Raw genomic sequence first — 11,128 nt, forward strand, 5'->3', positions numbered from 1 at the left:
TTGTTTTGGGCGTGCGTGGGGGTGCTGGCTTCGTGGACGCTTTTCCTTTGGGTGTTCTTTGTTGTTGTTGTTGGTTGGCCTGCGCTAGTTTCTTGACTTTCTCTTTGGTCCAGATGGACTCGGTTGATGGTCCTTGGTTCTTTTGTTGGTAACTTGGTGCGTTGTTGCGTGCTTCTTCTAAACAGAATTTTCTTATTTTTTCTTGGTTGCGTTTATATTCACCTACAGTTTTGCAAGCTACCATGTGTATTAGTCGTGGTATAGTTTCTATTGCGATAGCAATGTCACTTTTTCTAATGACTGTGTTTTTTCTTAAGGGCGTGTCAACTGTGATTGTGTGAGGTGTGTACTTTGTTATGGTTCCATTTGGAATTATGTTCCATTGTGGTGCGAGTGTTGGTCTAGGTTCTTTTGTTTTTCGCGTGATTGTTTTCTTTGCTACATTACGTTTGTTTACTACTAGTTTTGTTGTTTTGACACCTATGGTGAAATGAATTTCGGATGGTGTTATCTTACTTGGGGAGCGAGGGCGGAGCGGCATGTTGTCGGACTCGTCGCTGTCAATACTGATGGGGGTTGGGTTTTCTGGTTCCTTGTATGCTATGTCCAGGTTGTCTTCCGATAGTCCGTCGTAGGGCCACATCTCTTCGTTGGTGAGTACGTCGTGTTTCAGGATTTTCTTGTCTAAACAATTCGCACGTAATTCTTTGTATGTTAAGTTTTTGTGTGACGGTTTGGTGATTATGTTAGAAATTTCTGTGTTAGGTTTGCGTCCGAAGTGTGCCTCAAATGGGCTTGTTTTAGTGGTTGCGTTAGGGATTAATCTGATGTTTTCTATTATATTTGCTACTCTCTGGCTTAATGTTGTTTGTGTCCATTTGGAATTGGTGTCAAAAACTGCGAGTCTACGCTTTATTGTTTGTATTAGCCTTTCTACCATCCCGGTTACCCTGTGGTCTCCAGCTGGAGCGAGTATTAATTTAATATTTTTATTATTTGCAGTATATTTTGAATTCTCTGGCTTTGAAAGCTTGTGCTTGATCACACCGTATTGACCTAGGGATTCCATGTACTTTACAGAAGCTATCGAGATATTCAATTGCGGTTTTTGAGTCACAGCCATTGAAAACTTCTGCGTGCGGGTATCTAGATAACCTATCTACTGTTACTAATATGTAATTGGAGAGGGCGTTGTCTTTAAATGGTATTGGGCCCGCGAAGTCCATTTGGACTTCTTCGTTAGGTTCGGAAAGTGGTGGTAAGTTTCCGACTTGTGTCTTGGGGATTAATGGTTTTAGGTTTTTACCTTTCTTGGTGCAGTGACGGCATGCTTGGGCTTGGTCAACAATGTCTGAATGGATGTGAGGATACCAAATCATTTGGGCGAGGGCAAGCATACCGGCTTGACCCAGGTGTTTGTTATGGATTGTTTCGAGTACCATCCCTTTCAGCTTGTTGGGGATAACAAGTTTGTTGTCGTAAATTAAACATCCTGAAGGGGAGACCGAAAGGTCTCTTCGGATACGGTAGTAAGGGGGATTAATAGCTTTAAGTTTTTGCCATTCGGAGTTTTTTACGAATTCATTAATGGGGCTCAATTCTTTTTTCGATGCTTGGGCGATAAACTCTTCATTAAATACGCGATTAAGGTTCTCCCGATAAAGTGGAGTGGGGGTTTGGTCGTAAACCGTAAATAGGGCTTCATGTCTTGACGGGTCTAGGGGGTCTAGTCCTCTACCCTTATTTGATGTAGAGTCTGTTTGGGTGGACACGGAGATTAGATTTGGTGGTTGTTGATCCATATGGATTTTGTTTTTGTTGGGGGCTCTGAATCTTCTTTGTATGGGGATTTTAAATGTCTCATTGGTGGGGTTAGCGCGGGTTGTAATCGCTACCAAATTTTGAATACTTCTAGTATGTTTAATTTGAGCGTTGTAATTTAATTTACGTAAAGGAGAGAGCGACTGTTTTGTGTGTGGTAATTGGCGAAAAGCGGTTGTTTTATTTGAGTGTGCGTGTTTAGTACTTGTGACGTCATATGATTGTTTTTGTTCTGTATTCTTATTGGTCGTTCCGTTTGGAGCAATATTAGCTCGCAGTAGCACGTGTTTAATCTCTTCGATAGTGTTAATTACAAAATTTTTGTCTCTGTCTGAGGGGGGAGGTGCGTCGGATGATGGGTTTCTGCTCAGATAATCAGCAAATCCCACATTTTTTCCTGGTATATGTTCTACTGAAAAATGGAAAGGTAGTAATCTATCTACCCATCTTGTAAGGCGACTCTGATATGTTTTGTTGCCTCTGTTTTCTTTTAGTGCGCTTAACAATGCTTGGTGGTCCGTTTGGAGTGTGAAATGTGAACCGTAGAGGTAATATTTGAAATGTTCTAATGCCCAGACTACTGCTAGTAATTCTAGTTCGTTAGTGCTGTATCGTTGTTCCAAATTGTTTAAAAACCTACTAGCGTATGCGATTGGGTACCATGTTGAGTTTACGGATTGTTCTAAGCATGCCCGAAGTCCTTTTTTACATGCGTCACATCTGACTCTGGTTGGGCAGTTCACGTCAAATAGTCTGTTCTCTGTTATTGATTTTATTGCTTCTTTTATTTTATTGAATGCCTCCGTATGGAGTGTTTTCCAGTCCAGTTTATTTTGTGATTTTAAGTTGCTTTTTGAGAGTAATGGACGGAGCGGTTCACTAAGGGCTGCGAGATTTGGTGTGAACTTAATGAGGTGATGTATGCACCCCATGAACGAGCATAGTTGCTTGAGTGTTTTCGGTGTGTCTAAATTAACTATTGATTCGCATTTTTTGTTGATTGGGATTATTCCGTTTGGATGTATTTTGAATCCTAACCAAACTAAGTTTGTCTTTGCGAATTCGCATTTTTGTAGTTTTATTGCGAGGTTTTCTTTATCTAGGAGGTTTAGAACTTTATCTATTTCGTCTTCATGATCATTTAGGGAACCTTTAGTGATGACTAGTATATCGTCCAAAAATGCAAATTTCGAATGTATGCCCTCCAGTGTATTGTCGATCGTTTTTTGGAATGTTGCGGGCATGTCTGTTAGGCCGTAAAAGCCGTTTATGAACCTCTAGGTTCCTGTTGCTTTCCCCCCTAGGAGACTGAAGTTGCAATGTTTTTGGATGTTTGGGTCCAGTGGGATTTGGCTATACGCGTATTTTAGATCAATTTTTCTAAAGTAGAATTGACCTGGGTTTTGTCTCCTTTCGGAGATGTAATTTGCTACTTCGTCTGTTAGGTGATCGATGCTTTGCATTTGATATTTGTTTTTATGTATTGCATCGTTGAGTTTCTTTGAATCTAATGCGATTTTTACGCTTTTGTCGTGTTTTACTGTTATTACTACCGGACTTATGAAATGTTCGTCCGAGCATTTGTCTAGTCTGATTATTTGTTTGTCCTGTTTTAATTTTTCAAGTTCAGCCTCTACTTTATCGAGTAGATGGAGGGGTACTCTGCGTCCTTTTTGCTGTATTGGTTTGAAGTTTCATGGTTGGTTTTGCAATGTGATTCTTTGATTTTCCTAATTGTGTACATAGTTTGGGGTATTTTTTAAGTGTCCATTTTATTATATTCGATTCTATTGGTGTGTCGGAGATCTGGAGAACTTTCTTACCTGTATTTTTGCTGGCCGTGAGGGTTATTCCGAGTTTTCGTAAGATGTCTCTACCCATTATATTGTTCGTTTTGTTTTTGACCAGTAGGATTTGACAGTGCGGTGCGCTCCAAGATCCTGACTTGAGGTCCAACTGGAGTACTCCTTCGATTTTGATTTGTTTATTGTTGAAGCATTTAAATTTTTCTTGTTCTTTGTAGGGGACAATTCTGGCTTTTCAAAAGTGGAGAAGTAGTTCGTTCGCTGTTTCTTTGTTCATAAAGGTTCTAGGGGAGCCTTTGTCAGCCAACCACACAATCCGTTTGTTGTTGGTTGTCGTTGCTACCCAGAATTCTCCTGTGCCCTCGTTGTTTATGACTGAATTCTTCTCCGTGTGGAACGTTGTTGGTCTTATCAGGTTCACATTAGCCCAGTCTTCTGTGAGCTCTTTTATATAGAGGGCGGCTTCCGCGTCTACATCGTCGTGTTCATCTGACTCGCCTTCATAATTTTGTGTCTTCGTTTGGTCGGTGTTGTCTTATATATGACGTACTCTCCTGGTTTGGTTGTTTCCGGGGCGAGATGTGTAAGTGTTTTGGTATCTTGATTGTGGGCTTGACGTGCTTTGTTGGGGTGGTCTTCTTCTTTCCGGCATAGGTGCTTTGCACATGGACAAGAAGTGTCCTTGTTTTTTGCAGATTTTGCATGTTGTGTTTCTCGCCTGGCAGTTTTGTAGGTGATTGGGGGTGAATGGGTTACCGCATTTCCAACATGGCACGATTTTTCCGGATTGGGGTGTAGGAAGTATTGCTTGGGGTCTTCTATTTTGTCTTATATAAGTGACTTGGTTCCATGTGGAGGTGCTGTTTGCTCTGATTATTTCTTGCTGGTTGGCCTGTCCACGTTCGCGGTTGATTGCATAATTTAATACCTGTTGGGGGGTTCTCACTTCTGACAATAAGTCCATCTGGATCGCGGTGTTGTTCATGTTGCTTATAAACAGGTCTTTTATGATATCTTCTTCTAGGTGTTCAAATCTGCAGTGTGAGGCTGCTTCTCTTAGTCTGCTGTAGAAAGTCTCTAGACCTTCATTTGTTTGTTGTTGTGCTTTAAAAAAGTGGAACCTGTCGAATGTGATAATTCTGGGTCTTGTAAATGTAAGTGTCAGTTTAGTACTAGTTCATTTGTCGTGCATCTGTCAATTCTTGTGTGTGGTTTTCTCTGATGAAATGTACGACAGGCCTCTGCTCCAAGGGACAAATAAATTAAGCTCTTGACTTTCATGTCTGCTTCGTCCCAGGGGATTCTGTCGACGGTTGGACCTTTTGTCTCTATTATTTTGCATTCATTTTCCCAGTCCACACGTCTTTTCTCGTTGCGCTGCTCTCTTTGTCTGGCTTTTTCTCGGGTTTCGTTATCAAGTTCTTCCTCTAGTGTTGGCATTGTTGGGTAAAATAGTTCTGTTCGCGCTGGCTTTAGCCGTAGGAGCTTTACAACTTCTATGTTATGTTGGGCCATTACGGCCATCTTGAACGTGGATAACCAAGGTTGCCATTCAACTGGTGGGTTTGCTCCCGTTTCCCAGAATAAGTTGACTCCAATTGGAGATCTGCTCGACTGCGCCATATGATGAAGAAACTTTTGATTCTCCGTGTGGAGTGTGGTAGGACGAGTGTCTGTGTGACTATTGTCTAATGTGGGCTGGTCCGATTAGACTATGGCCGGACATTCTACTCTAAGTCTTGGGTTTCGCTCAGGAGTGAGAGTAGGTCTCACTCTATATGATAGTTCAATCTTGGCGGATAAAAGAACAACGTTCAAATTTGAATTTAGGCCACGCGTTTACTAACTGTTTTTCAGTTTGCTTGTTTTACGTCTGCAAGTTTGCATCGCTTGTCAGACGAACCAGCTCAGTACCGGTCTAGTCAACCGGAACTATAGCGTTAACATGTAACACAAAGTGAACTTATTTACAGGAGGTTATTATATAACATATGAGGTTAAAGTGTTTATACATAATACTTGAAGTGCTTGGTTACGTCTCCACATGGAGTATCACAATAATAATAATAATAATAATAATAATAATAATAATAATAATAATAATAATAATAATAATAATAATAATAATAATAATAATAATAATAATAATAATAATAATAATAACATTAATATTAACAATAATAATGATATAAAAAAAATTATAACACTAATATCAATAATAATAATAATAGTAATAATAATAATAATAGTAATAATAATAATAATATTAATAATAATAAAAATAATAATAATAATAATAATAATAATAATAATCATAATAATAATAATGATGATGATAATAGTATGAATAGTAATAATAATAATAATAATAATAATAATAATAATAATAATAATAATAATAATAATAATAATAATAATAATAATAATAATAATAATAATAATAATAATAATAATAATAATAATAATAATAATAATAATAATAATAACAATAATAATAATAATAATAATAATTATAATAATAATGTGAATAGTAATAATAATAATTGTAATAATAATAATAATAATGATAAATATAAAAATAAAAAAGTTTATAATATAATAAAACTAATAATAATAATAATATTAATAATAATAATAATAATAATAATAATAATAATAATAATAAATAATAATCATATTAATAATAATAATAAAAAAATTAATAATAATAATAATAATTGTGGTACATGAGTAACCACGTATACTCAAAACTATTATCTTTGAAGCAGTAAATTAATACTATCATATGCAGTATGTAATTCATCATGTTTTGTTAACCATTGCAATCGCCGCGCGATTGTTCATAGTGTTCAAACTGACAGGTATCTACGCACTAACAGACTAACCACGAAATGGTCAATTGCAGTCTGCCTAAAGTAAACGTGAATTCAAGTTGTGCGTTAATCATCTCTCTGTACGATATTTAAGCTACTTAGTTAAGTGCGAAGGAACTAAGTACCACATGGCGCAGTCAGCGGAAAAAGGAAGAACAATATTAGGACTGGAACCATTTTGGGAACGACCCAGCTCCAACCCCCCCATCCCATGGGAAAAGTGGAGAAGTCAACTCAAGATGGCCCTCGTCGCAAAGACAAATATCGAACTAGATGAACTCCTAAGAGAGAAACCGACAATAGTCATATACCCCCCGGAACCAGTTGAAGAACAACCAGTGAACAACCCAACACAAACAATGGAGAGGGAGAGACTCACTAGATATAGTCAGGCAGTAGCCAAATGGAAAAACGAGTGCAACCTAATCGATAGAATAGGGGTGTTGTGCGGCGACAAGCCATGGGACATTGCAGACAAGAAGGCAAAATCAATGGTGTACCTAACAATTGGAAACGAAGGACGCAGGATGCACACCCGAAAATACCCACACACAAACGTCGAGAACATCACGACACAACAACTGTGGGAAGAATTAGAGCTGACATTCATAAGACCAAGGAATGTCACCTTTGATCGGTACCTGTTGCAAAAAGGTGAAACCATGGAACAGTTCCATTCGGCTCTACGATCCCTAGCGGAATTCTGCCAACTAGGAGCTCTAGAAGACGGATTGCTAAGAGACATCTTCACAGCCAACATGAATGATCCAGAAATACAAAAAGAACTCCTGAAGGTAACACTGGATCCAGAAAAGGCACTAGAATTAGCCATCAGTATTGAATTAGGCGCACGAAGCCAACTAGCCATACAGGCAAAATCAACAACAGACCCATCAATGGTATCAATAGTAGGACGATCGGAGCCCGTCCTAGCAATCACCAGCTCAAGGTACCGAGGAAACTTTAGAGGCAACTATAGCCAGCCCAGAGGCACATTCACACAGCCCAGAGGCAACAATAACAACAACACCCCGTCAACCAGACAACAGGTGCAACACAATTGTAGGAACTGCGGACAACCCTGGACACAAGACCACAGAGCCAAATGTCAAGCACTAGGCCAAACATGCAGAAGATGCAATAAGCCCAATCATCTTGCCAAGGTATGCCGCTCAAACCTAAACAGAAACAACAATAGAAACATTAACGAAATCGAAGAAATACACAATACACAACACGAAGACAACATAAACATGGTCTCCCTAAACAATGAAATAGAGAGCATAAGAGAGGACTCAGAAGAAGACTATAGTGTAAACCTAGTCTCCCCAACGGAAGGATCAACAACCCCCACCAAACTAAACGTGACATTCGGGAACAACAAATATTGGGTAATGGTCGACTCCGGGAGCTCTAACAGCTTAATCACAGAGCGGATGGCCCACGAGATTGAGGAGCGAGACAAAAATAGTTGGTGGAGTCGTAAGACGAATCCAACCAACCTAAGAAGCTTCACGAACACCCCAATCAAGAACAAGGGAACCGTGTACTGTGACGTTCAATGCAATGGGTGGAACGCAGGAAGAGCCGACCTCATCGTGGTTCCTAACAACCATAGAGCACTAATAGGCAGAGACCTCTTCCAAGGACTAGGCATCCAAGTCAACCAACAAACATCCCCAAAAGCGGAAGATGACAACATTATGGGCAACGACGAGCTTATCTCAGACGAACGCTGGATACAAGAGACGCTGGACAGCGACGAAGAAGTTAAACAATCAAAGCAGCGAATGCTATCTGCGGCACTAAACGACAAAGGCGAAATTCCCCGCACCTTTCGTATGACACCACAGACATCGCTACAACCCCTCGCCGAAAACAGCAAAGAGTTGAAACTAGCCAGGAAGACCCTCGCCGCCACCCGAAGCAAGAAACAGCTGCAAGGACTCTACGAAGCCATCCCTGAAGGAGCGGCACTGGTGAAAACGTCCGGCTCCACCATGACTATCAAGTAACCCGGCCAAGACGATACAGTGCTGCACAAATCGGAAGTCGCACGCTTCGGTACACCAGCTCAACCGCAGATCCCACTTATACAATTCGCAGCTCGAAAGACCGTAATCAACCACCACGGTAAAATTCAAAGACAAATGAACGTGCACCAAAAAGATCAGTGTGCAAAACTCAAAGGCGAGAAAACAATCAGAAAGAGATCCAATGATTCACCAACAAACCCCAACCTCGCCAACCTACTGAAAGTGAACCGCACTAAGATTCCCCCAAAGAGGAAATTCATCCAATCACCCAAGAAGGGAAAGACCGAGGCAAAAAGCCAACGAACGCAAACGCCGCCTGATTCCCCATTCGAAGACGAGGACTACGAAACGCAAGCACACAGACAGGACACACTAGACAATAGCAAGGATCCAGACTATGATCCACAGGAAGACCTAGACGTACAGGAGATTGGGGCAGCAAAGAAACCTACAAGAAGAAGTAAAAGAACCACTAAGAAGCCCGAAAAGTACGGCCACAGCACCTGTCCCCAAACAGAGTACGATACAGAGACCTCGGAAGTAGACTCCCCGAAAAAGAAACTCACTGGAGTTGCCAACCATCAACCACCGACCACAACACAACATGTCCCTCAAGCATCGAAGGAGGACACACAACCAGCCGGCCCCCCACGCTCCCCCCAGGAAGGGGACCATGAAAGCGCACTGCCACAACATGAACCGGTACAATCGATGGACGATACCCTGCCGTTCCAGCAGGACGAGGAAGAGAGAGAACTTGACCCTCTCGAACTATAAACAAACTTTAAAAACTTTGTTTTTTCCCCGAGGGGAAATGTGGTACATGAGTAACCACGTATACTCAAAACTATTATCTTTGAAGCAGTAAATTAATACTATCATATGCAGTATGTAATTCATCATGTCTTGTTAACCATTGCAATCGCCGCGCGATTGTTCATAGTGTTCAAACTGACAGGTATCTACGCACTAACAGACTAACCACGAAATGGTCAATTGCAGTCTGCCTAAAATAAACGTGAATTCAAGTTGTGCGTTAATCTTCTCTCTGTACGATATTTAAGTTACTTAGTTAAGCGCGAAGGAACTAAGTACCACAATTATTATTATTATTAGTATTATTATTATTATTATTACTATTATTATTATTATTATTATTATTATTATTATTATTATTATTATTATTATTATTATTATTATTATTATTATTATTATTATTATTATTATTATTATTATTATTATTATTATTATTATTATTATTATTATTATTATTATTATTATTATTATTATTATTATTATTATTATTATTATTATTATTATTATTATTATTATTATTATTATTATTATTATTATTATTATTATTATTATTATTATTATTATTATTATATTATTGTTTTTATTATTAATGGTGCGGACGTATGGTGCGCATGAATTAAAGCCTTATTTGAAATCAATGCAACGACACTTGGAGCGGGCCAAAGTCTGGAGCACATAAAATTCGCGTCAGCTGGGATATTTTTACAGGCACAGATTGTCTGTATGGGTATTGTTGCACAAGGGACTCGGTGTATGATTCTCATAAGCTTCAGCATAGTTTTTGCGTACTCAATACTCCCAAATTTGTTGTAAACCACAGAATTGCTATATTCGTATTCAATTATTTTACACAATATCTTTACCTTACATCGATTTTTATGCGCTTTCTGTCATCTTTTTTTCTATTGGCTTCAAATGCGCAGAGTTCACTATTTTCATTAATATTGATGTTAACCAGACCCTTTTCAAGCTGTGTTGCCAAATTCGAGGAGGGTTGTTTTAGTTTTTGTCCAACTCGAGGATATAACTTAGAGTCCAGGCAAATACTTTTCATACCAAAAATCTACCCAGGACAGCCTTTTCATGCCTTACATCGGCTAAAGACGGTCTCCGCGTAATTCCTTGTCTAGACTAGGGTTTCCTTGGAAAAACTCATTGCATTACCCAGTACAATTCTGGAAAATTGGAGACACACAATTTCCAGTGACTGATGAAAACTGCAAATCTAACTCTCACTACTCATCGGAAGAAGATATTGATCAATCTATAATTGTTGGTTGCTTACCAAAAGATGCCACATTTAGTTTATTACTCCACAAAATACTATATATTACCAATTTATGTCGTCGGGCACTAAAAAACAAAAAGACAAAAGACCAAATTTAGGTTGCCATCAACAAAAGTAATGAAAAAATTGCAGCAAAATAAAATTTGGACCATTTTGAAAATTCACACTAACACACTCATACTAGATTTGAATAACAAAGAAAAACAAATGCAATGAGAATTGATATGGAGACCGTAATCCCAGGACGCTGTCCAGATATGACCCTAAAAAGAGAGAGGTTAACGCCCACATTCAAACTTTCACAAGCTCCTCTCAATATTTAAGTGTAAGACGAAAAAGACCTCAAGATGTGGAACTCTGGACAAACTTCGTTGAAAATACACCAAGAAACGGCTCCTTACTCAGGCCGCTTGTTACAACTAAAAACTCAGAAGTCAATTTAAAAAAGCGCCCTGCAAATGAGGGTACCATGATAAATGAATCAGAACT

At 38.9% G+C, this 11,128-nt stretch overlaps 1 protein-coding gene across 2 annotated transcripts in view; it reads right to left on the reverse strand.

Moving 5' to 3' along the window:
* The window catches only part of LOC142345669 (uncharacterized), a 710,383-nt gene that overhangs the window by 292,782 nt on the left and 406,473 nt on the right, over nucleotides 1-11,128 (reverse strand). The window lies entirely within an intron of this gene.

The sequence above is a fragment of the Convolutriloba macropyga genome, chromosome 9, assembly GCF_964194025.1.
Source record: "Convolutriloba macropyga chromosome 9, txConMacr16.3, whole genome shotgun sequence".
In the NCBI taxonomy this organism is placed as follows: domain Eukaryota; kingdom Metazoa; phylum Xenacoelomorpha; order Acoela; family Convolutidae; genus Convolutriloba; species Convolutriloba macropyga.